Below are 10,850 nucleotides of genomic sequence, written 5' to 3' on the forward strand. Positions count from 1 at the left end.
CACAAACATGCAAATAGATCCATATATAGGAGCTCAAAACCTAAGGATAAACTTACATCTTGCCCTTAAAAGACAAGTCTCAACAGCAGTAAAGCAAGTGCCTCCAGGCATGTACAGAGTGTATTTCCTTTACTACCAAATACCAACAAACTACTCACACTCGGGAACCCCCTCCATGACCATCAAACAGAGAGCGACCACACTGGGGGTGAGCCTGCTCCCTTCCAGTGCTTTGAACTGGGACCAGCACCTCGGAGTCAGCGCAGATCTGCCTCCCTTCTCCACAGCCCATCTAAGCATACCTGGGCTAAGAAGTGGGGTCCGCCAAGTCGTGGCACGCTGGCCCGATCGCTGCAATGACCCCGTCCTTTGAGGCAAGGAAGCCTCTCAACCTGCTGGCATCTCTTCCAGCCTCACACAGCAGCCTCCTTCAGCCTCCTTCAAGGCTCAACCCAGACAGCCAAAGCCAGGGCGCAAGGACGACCGGAAGGCTTCCTGGGCAGGTGCAGAGTGCCTTTCCCCGCGCAACTGCAGGGTCACGGCTGGAAGAGGAAACTTCCAAACGACCCTGACCCAGCATCTTGCCGGCGCTACCAACTTTTTTTTAAACCAGCCTCCGCCCCGCCCGGGGCCAACGAAGAGCATCTTTCCTGCGCGCGCGCGCGCGCACCCCCGGGTGATCGAGGCGTCCTCTCCCGCGCCGCGAAAGCTCCCGCGCACTGCTGAGCGCGCCCCGAGCCGAGCCCGGGAAAGCGCAGGGGCCGACCCCGCCAGCCCCGCGCGCTCCGTGGGCAGCGCTGCCCGCGTCGCGCTCCGCGCTGCCCCCGCTTGCCGAGGCGCGAGTGCGGGGCACGGGGCCGCCGGACAGCCCAGCCGGGCCCTCGCCGGCGCCCGACCGCCACGCCTGCGCCCCTGCGCGCCGCGCGGGAGCCGCGTCCGTCGCCGGCCTCGCCCGCTCACCTTTCCGCCGGTCCCTCGCCCTGCGCGCCGCTGCCTAGCCTGGCACGCGTGCACGCGCTCGCACGCCGGCCCTCGGCTCGGGGAGCCGCCCAACCACCCCCCGCCGGCGCCGGCCTCCAATCCGGCCTCGGCCGCGCGCGGCGGAGAGGTGGGCGCTCCCGGCACGGTCCGATGCGCCGGCCCCCCGCGAGCACGCGCCGCTCCACGGGCTGCTGGGGGCTGTAGTTTCCCCCGAGCGAAGCGGCCGCGGGAGCGCCCGGCCGGCGAGGCGCAGGTGCTGTGGAGCGCGCGGGCGCCAGCGGGTCGCCCCCGGGGCTCGCCGCGCGGGGGCAACGCTGCGCCTTGACGGCGGCTGCCTCCAGAATCCCAGGAGCGCAGAGCTGCAAGGGGCGGGAAGGCCATCGGGGCCAAGCCCCTGCTGCTGCAGGACGGCGCTGGGCCTCGCTCCTCCCCTGCGTGAGGTCGGGCGGTATCCCGGGCTGCGGCCATGGATGCAAGCAAGGAGCTTCGCGGCGCCTCCATCTCCGCTTCCTTCGGATTGTGCGAAATGCCAGCCCTGCACCCGGGTTTGCACGACGCAGTGAGACCATGCAACTGGAAGGCACCCTCAGAATGATGGCCAGTTCAAGCCACTGCACCCTGGAGACTCATAACCTGCATTGGCTTGTCTGGGTGTTGGAACTGGCCCAGTGCTGGGCTCAAAAGAGGCATTTGGACATCATGGTTTGGGCAGCCAAAGGCTTGAGGAGAGGTTATTGTTGAACCATGGGTATCATGTTGCCCGGACTCAGCTGTGGTAAACAAGCCATGGTTTGTTAACCACAAACAATCCACTATTCACAGCCCTGTTAATCACAAACAATCCACCATTCACAGCCTAACAAGAAGCCATGGCTTCTTTTCATGGGGCCGTTGATGGTTAGCAAATCATGGCTGGTTATTTTCTTGCATGTCAGTCGCAGCATCACTCATATTTCAACACAAGTCCATGGTTCACTGACAGTTAGTTGTGGGTTTCTGTGTCATCTGAACCCAGGCAAATCACCCAGTGAGTTCTGTGCCCAGTGGGAATCCGCAGCCCTAATCCTCCCCCAACGTGGAGCCCTCCGCTGGAATGATCCTTTGCTGGGTGGAGATGGTGGGAGTTGTTTCACACGCATCTGGAGAGCACTAGGTGGGGGAAGGCTGCACTAGCCGCTCTCCAGGCCACCCCACCTCACTAGCGGATGTTCTGCAGGATAGCCCCATCGCATTTCTGGGGCGGTTTTAGCAGGTGGTCATCCCACAGAGGCCCAGAGGCCCAGGCACCACAACCTATTTATAATCCTCCCCCGATTTCCCACCGCAACCTGATTTCGTAACAAAAGCCAATCATGGCTCAGCTTGGTAGCGTTTCAAGGCCGTATGTCTGGAAGCACCCTGGAGCTTGGGTGGGGGGGCCCCTGCTGTCCACCACATCTGGCCATCTCACTCCTCCTGCCTGGCAAAGGCCCTCCGTGGGATGCGGTATCAGACAGGGCTCTTGAACCCAAGGCCTTTTCCATGCAAAGCAGGTATTTAGCCACAGGAAACACTTTCAGTATTTAAGGATGTGGCATCAGCGCATGCAGAGCTTCCATATACCCTGAGGCGACCGATCCTGCCTAACCTTGGGAGCTAAGCACAGTCAGGTCTAGTTGAAATCTGGATGAGTGACTTAAATATTGTCAGAGAGCTTTGGCTATGGGCAGCACAGAAGTGGGAGGAGGGGGAGGAAGAGGAGGAGGAAGACATGACATTCAAATGGCTGCTTGCTATTTGGGCTGCTTTTGCTTGGCTGCTGGAAGGACAAATGCACTTCCTATGTAGTAATTGCTATGGACGGATTCAGATCCAGGCATGTATATTAAAATGGGAAGAAGGTAATGGTTTAAGGTTTGTGCATTCCTGCAGGTACCACACTGGGGACCCTTTAACAGGCACTGTCGGAGTTCCCACATTCACTGTGTGGCCTTAAACACTTGGGGCCAGACAGCTGCCCCTTTCCCGTTAGCTGAAACCTTCCTTGGAAGTTGGCTCCCCTCTTGGAGGCCTTTTCTGTGCGGGTGTAGAAATTGCACTTCTATGGGACCCTCTCTCACGGGAGACCTACCTTCTGTGACCCCGTTAGAAACAAGGCACATTCTGTCCTGTTTGCTCACACCCTCAACAGGTAACTATTTACAAGCTGTGCTTTTCTCTGCCGTGCATTTTGAGCCGCTGTCTTTGGAAACGTTTTGCTGCAATTCTTACTGGTATATCATGATAACAATGGGCCCAGAACATGATCTGAAGGCAGAGCAGGCAGCCATCATGTCGAAGCTGAGCAGGTGGAACTGGCTGCCCGGAGAGGTGGGGCTCTCCCACAGCAGAGGCATTCAGAAAGAAGCTGGGCAGCCCTCTGAGTGGGGTGGTGTGACGCGGCGCCCTGCCACAGCAGGGCTTGGACCCGATGGCCTCCACGGCCCCTTCCCACTCCACTGTTCGGTGATTCTGTGAGGTCTGGGGCCAGCCTGAGCTTGCGGGGGAACTGCCCAGGAACCACGCGTCGCCACCTTGAGTTCCACAACAGGGAAAAGGTGGGGTATAAATAGAACAAATAAGAAGCTGCTCTGTTGTCGCTCTTACTATTATATTACATTTCTATACAGCCCCATAGCTGAAGCTCTCTGTTACTAATGACTATCTGCTGTGTGTTACCTAACAACCTCCTGCTATTTGTGGGTTCTGGAAACTGAACCAAGTGAATACAAATATGTATTTCACTGACCTGCTCTTACCTGAGTGCCACTGAATGGGCAAAAGGCAATACACACTGTGCACAAGCAGGTGGAAACAAACCACAGCCTCCAGTCCTCCACACGTCTGGGCTTCAGCATGTGCGCGATGCGAGCCTAGGTCTTTGTTAGCCAGGCCCTCTTATGCTCATATAAGGCTTGTGCTATTTATAGAGAAGGGTACGTATTCCCGGTTCTCTTTTCCTCTCCCATCATTCCAGCCCTGCTCCAGAGGGAATTTCCAGAGGAAACATGCTTGGCTGATAAAATGGCCAACGAACTCACACCATCTGCTTCCAATCAGTGGCTGTCTGTGAGCTGCCTTTGCATGAGTTGATGGGTCCAAGTATTCCAGCGTGAGAGTACTTTGTACCTACATGCGAAGAAGAACGGTCCCTCATGCAGCTTCCCTGCCCCCTGCAACTGCATCCTCCCCTCCCTGCTCTGGAGCTCCAGGGAATCAAGACGGGCTGGCAGTTCGGAGAGATGCAGAGCACCCCCTGGCCGGCCCGCCAGGGACGGTGGCTGTAGCACTGCTGCCTGCACCCCGAGCTCCACTGCTCCTCCTCTTCTGCACATTCAGGGTGCAACTGTCTGTGCTTTTATCTCACCAGACATTCGATAACAAAACCAGTTCATGTTACGATATACATTGCAGAGCCTCTTTGTTCAAAGTGGGACGCCCCCCACCTAAATCTCTCCCCACCTCCTGTAGCCTGGAATCTTTCTGGGGCAGCAGCCAAGGAATGCAGTGGGTCCAGGTGGGATTCCAGGGGCAGGATTTGCAGAGGGGCTTCTCTGCCATCTGTTCCAGCTGCTGCCTTGGCAATTCCCTTTCCACCACCCTCGCTGGCACTCACCTCACAAAAACGGCAGTGCTTATTTATGCCAGCACTTCAGAGCAAGGCTGGGGCAGTCTGCATCTGTTAGCAGATCCCTGGGCAATTCACAGCGGATCCGCTACGATCCCTCCCTCCCTCCCTCGCCCTACATTATTCTGGCGAAATGAGGAAAACTTGCAGGAGTGGATTTATGGGCAGAAGTGCCGTTTTGTTCCGCTACTCGGAACACGTTCCACAGTTTTTTTAAATTCTAAGTGCCTCTTTTTTGTGCCAGGATCTGGGGCGGGGGGGGGGGTCTCAAGGGTTCCAGTAAACACCCCCAAGACAACCTTGCAAGCAGGAAGCCTGCCCACCCATGCCTTGGAGAGGTCAAGATGTTCCACACATCTTCAAGCTATTCTGTAAGAGTCTGACATTATTATCTGCATGTTGTAGGCTGAAAACAGCTCCAATCCTGCTTGAGGCCATCGGGAGAGTTGGGGTTGGGACTGGAAATGAAGGAGAGCCTTCTCATCCACCTAACATGACGCTGCACCAGCCGCAGCTCCACCAAGGAGAGTAAACGTGAGCTTGACCCAGGCGGGCAGATTCAAGTTGCTTTCAGGTAAGGGTATGTACAGAAAATCCTGAGAGATGGTCAGAAGGAACCTTTTGGGTTCCTCAATCATGGCAGCCGCTCCTCAGCAGTGGACGTCTGGCAAGGGACACAGTGCAGCTCACGAGGCTGGGCAGAAGGCCCTTTGGAGATGCTCCAGCAAGCTTTGTCCGGAAGGCTTTAAACTGAGCCGGCGGAGTTCAGGCCCCCCAAAAGCCTGCTCTGATTGGATAAGCGATTGGATAAGGATCAGTGTTTCAGGGTCAGAGCGATGGAGGCAATGCAGGGGCAGGTGGAACTTCCACAGTGAGGGTTCCAGTACCATGGAAGAACAAGGAGGTTGGGGGACCCGAAGAAAGGAGGTGGTGGGAGGGAGCAGAGATGCATGTATACTAATGCGAGAAGCATGGGAAACAAGCAGGAAGCACTTGAGGTTCTCCTGAGAATAGAAGGTATGACCTGGTGGGGATCACAGAAACATGGTGAGATGAAGGGCAGGATTGGAATGTAAAAACAGAGGGGTGTGTCCTATTCAGAAAGGACAGGAAGGGAAAGGGGTGGAGGCATCGTGTTATATGTAAGGAAAGGGATAGGATGCAATGGGACAGAGGGTGGTGCAGATAGGAATCTGGTAGAGGTGGTCTGGGTAAAACTAAAGGGTCTTAATGGGGGGAGGGACCCGACAGTGGGGGTATGCTATCATTCACTGAGCCAACTTGAGGCATTGGACGATGCCCTGACAGACCAGATGCTAAGGATATCTTGAGGGAGGGGCACGGTAATTATGGGAGATTTCAATCTCCCAGATATTCATTGGGAGACTCACTCGGTGGCAATGGCCAGGTCACATTGCTTTCTAAATGCTATAGAGGAAGGGTTTTCCATGCAGAGGGTCCAGGTGACAATTTCCTTGACTTGGTTTGACCAACAGGGAAGACCAGATAGATGAGGCGCAGATTAGGGGAGCTCTGCATGCGAGGGATCACTCCATCCTTTGCTTTGAGAACAGGGGAATGGGGATGAGCAGCAGGTTGAGAACTTGAAGCTGGGACTTCACGAGGGTCAACTTTCATCAAGTGAAAACCAGACTGGGGAAAGGGAATTGGAAGGCAAGGGAGTTCAGGAGGGGTGGGTGACACTCAAAAGGGAGGTCTTGGAGGTTCAAGTCTTGATGATACTGCTAGTTAGCAAGGTGCGGAGGCAAAGGAGAGCACTGCCATGGATGTGAAAAGAGGTGGTAAGAGGGATTAGATCTAAGAGGAACCTCAGAAGGAAATGTATACTGGGGCAAGTAGACAAAAAGATATACCTCGAGGAGGAGGCCCATTGCAAGAGGAATCTTGGCAAGGCTAAGGCTGATTATGAGCTGAGACTTGAAAAGAACAAAAAAGGCTTCTATCAACATGTAAATAGCCAGAGGAAGGGGAGAGAGGCAGTGGGACCACTTAATAAGGAGGAAGGGGTTTCAGTGACTGATGTGAGGGAACAGGCACAGATGCTAAATGACTATTTTTCCTTTGTGTTCTCCCCAAAGCAGGGGGAGATCTACATGGAGGAGGCCAGGGATTTAGGGGCACAGATTAGAGTCAGCCCCCTAGAAGTCGAGGAGCTCCTCAGAGCACTGCATGTTACAAAGGCGCCAGGCCCTGATGGGTTACACCTGAGGGTACTTCAGGAGTTTGCAGGGGTACTCTCATGCCCGTTGGTTTAAGGCCTTGTGTAGAATGGATGAGATTCCAGAAGACTGGAGGGTGGTGTCAGTGTTCCCAATTTTCAAAAAAGGATAGTAGAGGAGACATGTGAAATTATGTCCATTCTAGGAAAGACAATGGAAAGGCTCATAATAGTTATTAGAGAGATCTAATAACTCTAGAAAGAGAAGGAATGTTGGCGGCCCTGCAACATGGTTTCTGCAAAAACAGGTCCTGCCAGACAAACCTTGTGGAATTCTATGACAAGGTTTCAAGGTGGCTAGACAGAGGGGACACGGAGGATGTGGTTTACCTGGATTTCAGCAAGGCCTTTGACAAAGTGCAGCATGATATCCTGGTGGAGAAATTAAGAAGCTTTGGGATAGACCAATGCACTGTCCGATGGATTAGGGCATGGTTGACTGAACAAAAGCAGAGGGTAACCATTAGTAGGGAATCATCGGGATGGTGGTCAGTGACAAGCAGGGTCCCCCAGGGCTCTGTCATGGAGCCAATCCTGTTTAATATTTTCATCAATGATGTGGAAGAAGGGGTGAACAGTCTGCTGATCAAATTTGCAGATGATACTAAAACAGGGGCAGTGGCCACAACTGAGGAGCAGGTACTCCGGATCCAGAAGGATCTGGACAGACTATGGAAGTGGGCAGGAGACAACAGGATGGCATTCAATGGTCTTGCACTTGGGGCATAGGAATGGGTGTCATAAGTACAGATTAGGGGACAAGTGGCTGGAGAATAGCACTTGTGAAAGGGACCTTGGGGTGCTGGTTGACTGCAGGCTGAACATGAGCCAGCAGTGTGATGCAGTGGTCAAGAGGGCAAATGCCACCCTTGGTTGCATATCCAGAAGCGTGGCTTCGAGGGAGGTATTACTACCACTCTATACGACTCTGGTGCGCCCGCAACTGGAGTATTGTGCTCAGTTTTGGGCCCCTCATTACAGAAAGGATATAGCCAGGTTAGAGTCAGTGCAGTGTAGGGCCACAAGGTTGGTGGCCGGTTTGCAGGGGATGCCGTATGAGGTGAGACTGAGGGAACTGCCTGGAGGAGACTCAAAGGGGATATGTTGGTGACATACAGGTATGTGAGGGGATGTCACATGGAGGTGGGTAGAGACCTGTTCTCTCCTGCAGGGGAAGGCAGGACATGCTCCAATGGAGCAAAGCTCAGGGACCCAAGGTTCTATTTGGATGCCAGGAAGCACTTCCTGACAGTCAGGACCCCGAGGGTGTGGAATGGGTTTCCCCGGGAGGTGGTTGAGGCCCCATCGGTGAAGGTGTTCAAAGATAGGCTGGACATGCACATGGTGGGCATGTCATGAGTGGAGCTGGCTGGAGCCGGGGGTCAGACTAGATGGCCCGAGAGGACCCTTCTGACTCCCAGGGGAGCATTTAAACATTGCCTTAAATCTGCTGGTGTTGTGGTCCGTTCGCTCCCCAAGTTGCAACAAACCTCATTTGGCCATATGTCCCCTTTCAGGCCAGGCTTTTATGATACAGTTACCCTGATCCATTCATGGGATTTTCCAAGGGGTTCAGGTTACATTGCCCTCCCCCCCCCCCCCCGTTTGTATTCCTCTGCATCTTCCCAAGACTTTGCTTACTACAGAGGATCCAGTAGTGTGGCAAAGCCAGAAGCGCTCCTGACGCCCTGTGACTGGGAGGGCTAAGAGCCGTCCACTGCAAGTGCAGAACACGTAGGACCAGCCAGTCCTGGGGTCACGTCAGACATCAGAGACACTGCACCTCTAAGGCAACAAGTTTTTAAAGAGCCAAGTCTGCAGCTCAACATCGAGCAGGGGGTAGCCAGACCGTGTTTTTCTCTTCTTTGCCATTGCTACCGAATTGTCACTTTAAACCCCCTATTGCTTTGTGCTTTGAAACTGACCGACCTTTCCCCCGTACTTTTTCCCTGAATTCCTCGCCAAGCCTTTATCCTATTTGCACCAAAACCTGGACAAGTGCTTTGCGTAAGAAAGGCAGGAGAGCCAGGAGGGGCGCAGCACGTTATCGGTCATTGTTGCACCAAGGAAGTACATTGCACAAGAAAAACTGTGGTCTAGAGAAACGCATCCAGGGAGGCATTGTAGAAGTCGGAGCACGGCTGCACGCTGGAATGTCTTATCAGGCATGTAGCAAGGCCATATTATGACTAGGTAAAGCAAGTCGACGTGGGATGTGTAGCTGGCTGATAGGCTATTCAGAATTGCATACCCCCTTAGAGACAGAAAGGATAACTGACCTTGAACAACGGGAAGTGCTGTGCAGCTTCTCTGTGGCTTGAGCCAAGGCTTCACCCCCACTGCAGCCGGTTTGTAACCAAGGTCTTTTGGGCCAAGAGCCGCTGGCGTTGTCTTTAGAGACTGGGGGTTGTGTCCTTTCAGGCAACAAACAAAGTGAGCAAAAATTTCCGCTACGTCACGCCCACACTCACTGGCAGCCAGGATGCATGCAATGTTCCAGGTAAAGCCAGGACCCAGCTGGGCTCCCCAAAGGACCCAAGAGGGTTGCAGGGAAGCCCGAAAGAAGAGGCCCGGGTGGGATCCTTGGCCAGGCATGTGCCGGGAACTGAGAGCACGCGCCGATGGGGGTTACTGGGCTGTTCATTCGCAGTAGTGGCAGCTGGCACCAGGCCTGCCCCCCGCCGGAGTGGCCCAGGTGCCAGGTCACAGCATATGCACGTCATGTCAACAGAAAGAGAATCCAGAGGATGTTTGCAGACATGAATAATTCCTTTCCTGTATAAAGGGATGGCTGCCATTACATGGTGTGTGGACTGTTAACGGACTGGCCAATGTGAGCAAATTATGCCAGAACTTTACCATCCTCACTGGCTGCCAGTCCATGCCAAGCCCAGAAAGCTTTCAGTCAAAGTTCTAAACATCTTCCTGGACGTTACTTTTCTGGGAACCCTTCCAAGCAAGGCGAAGTGGGGGTTAAGAAGGGGGGCATTTCTTGCGTGGCATGTCAGTTGTGGAAAGAATTTCCCAAAAGGAAAATTCCTGCTGGACACCTACCCTATGTTCTGTGTGGTGTCAGGTTAAGGCTTTTCTTCTCTTCACAGGCATTTGAGTCTCTTGGAGTCTGTCTTAAATCTGCTATTATATGTCGGTCCTTGCATTATTGCCTCTGCTTTATTTAAAACTTTTATATGCCGTCACCACATGCCTCAGCATCTCGGGACGGCTCACAAACATACAATTAAAACAATAAAATAATAAAAAATTCCATAAAATTATATAAAAACAAAAACAGAAAAGCAGCTGTTAACTTTAGTTTGGTTTTCACTTCTGTAGTGTAATTTTATACTTGTATAGGGTATCTTGTATTTGCTGCGAACCACCTGGATAGCTTTGGCCCTAAGTGCAGTGCCAGCACAGAGAGGACGGTGGCCTGAGCCAGCACTAAGCTTTTTATGCTCGGAGGTAATGCATTCGGAGGATTGTAAATGCAAATCTCTAATGAAGTGGAAGGCAAATCCTTTTAATAAACAGGAGCTGACTTAAGAGGTATTAGGTTTGCATAGGTTAGTAAATGCAGATTTTGCATGGGATTTCCAACCCCCGCACCCTCCCCACCCGTCCGACCCGAGCCAAGAAGGGGCGAACCCCGTAGGTGCAAAGGACAAGGAAGCCCGCATGCGCTGCAGTCCAGCTCGCTCGACCCTCGACGCCGGCCGTGGCGACCCAACTTATGAATCCGAAGAGGTTGGAAATTAAAGCGGGGGAAGAGCCTCACTTCCGGCTACCGTTCGACAGCCCGTATGTGACGGACAGACAGAAAGAGCAGCGACATCAAAAGACATCCTGAAATAGTCAGGCTATTGCTACTTTGACGCGCAAAATATGGAAGGCACTCTAGATGCATATCTTTATGGTGCCTTATGCTAAACTGTGATTGGCCGCTGTCCGTGTTCAATAGGAAGTCGAAAGTATCTCCAGGACTAC

This window comes from Varanus komodoensis, unplaced genomic scaffold (genome assembly GCF_004798865.1).
Source record: "Varanus komodoensis strain SLA01 unplaced genomic scaffold, ASM479886v1 scaffold15, whole genome shotgun sequence".
NCBI classification, from domain to species: Eukaryota; Metazoa; Chordata; class Lepidosauria; order Squamata; family Varanidae; genus Varanus; species Varanus komodoensis.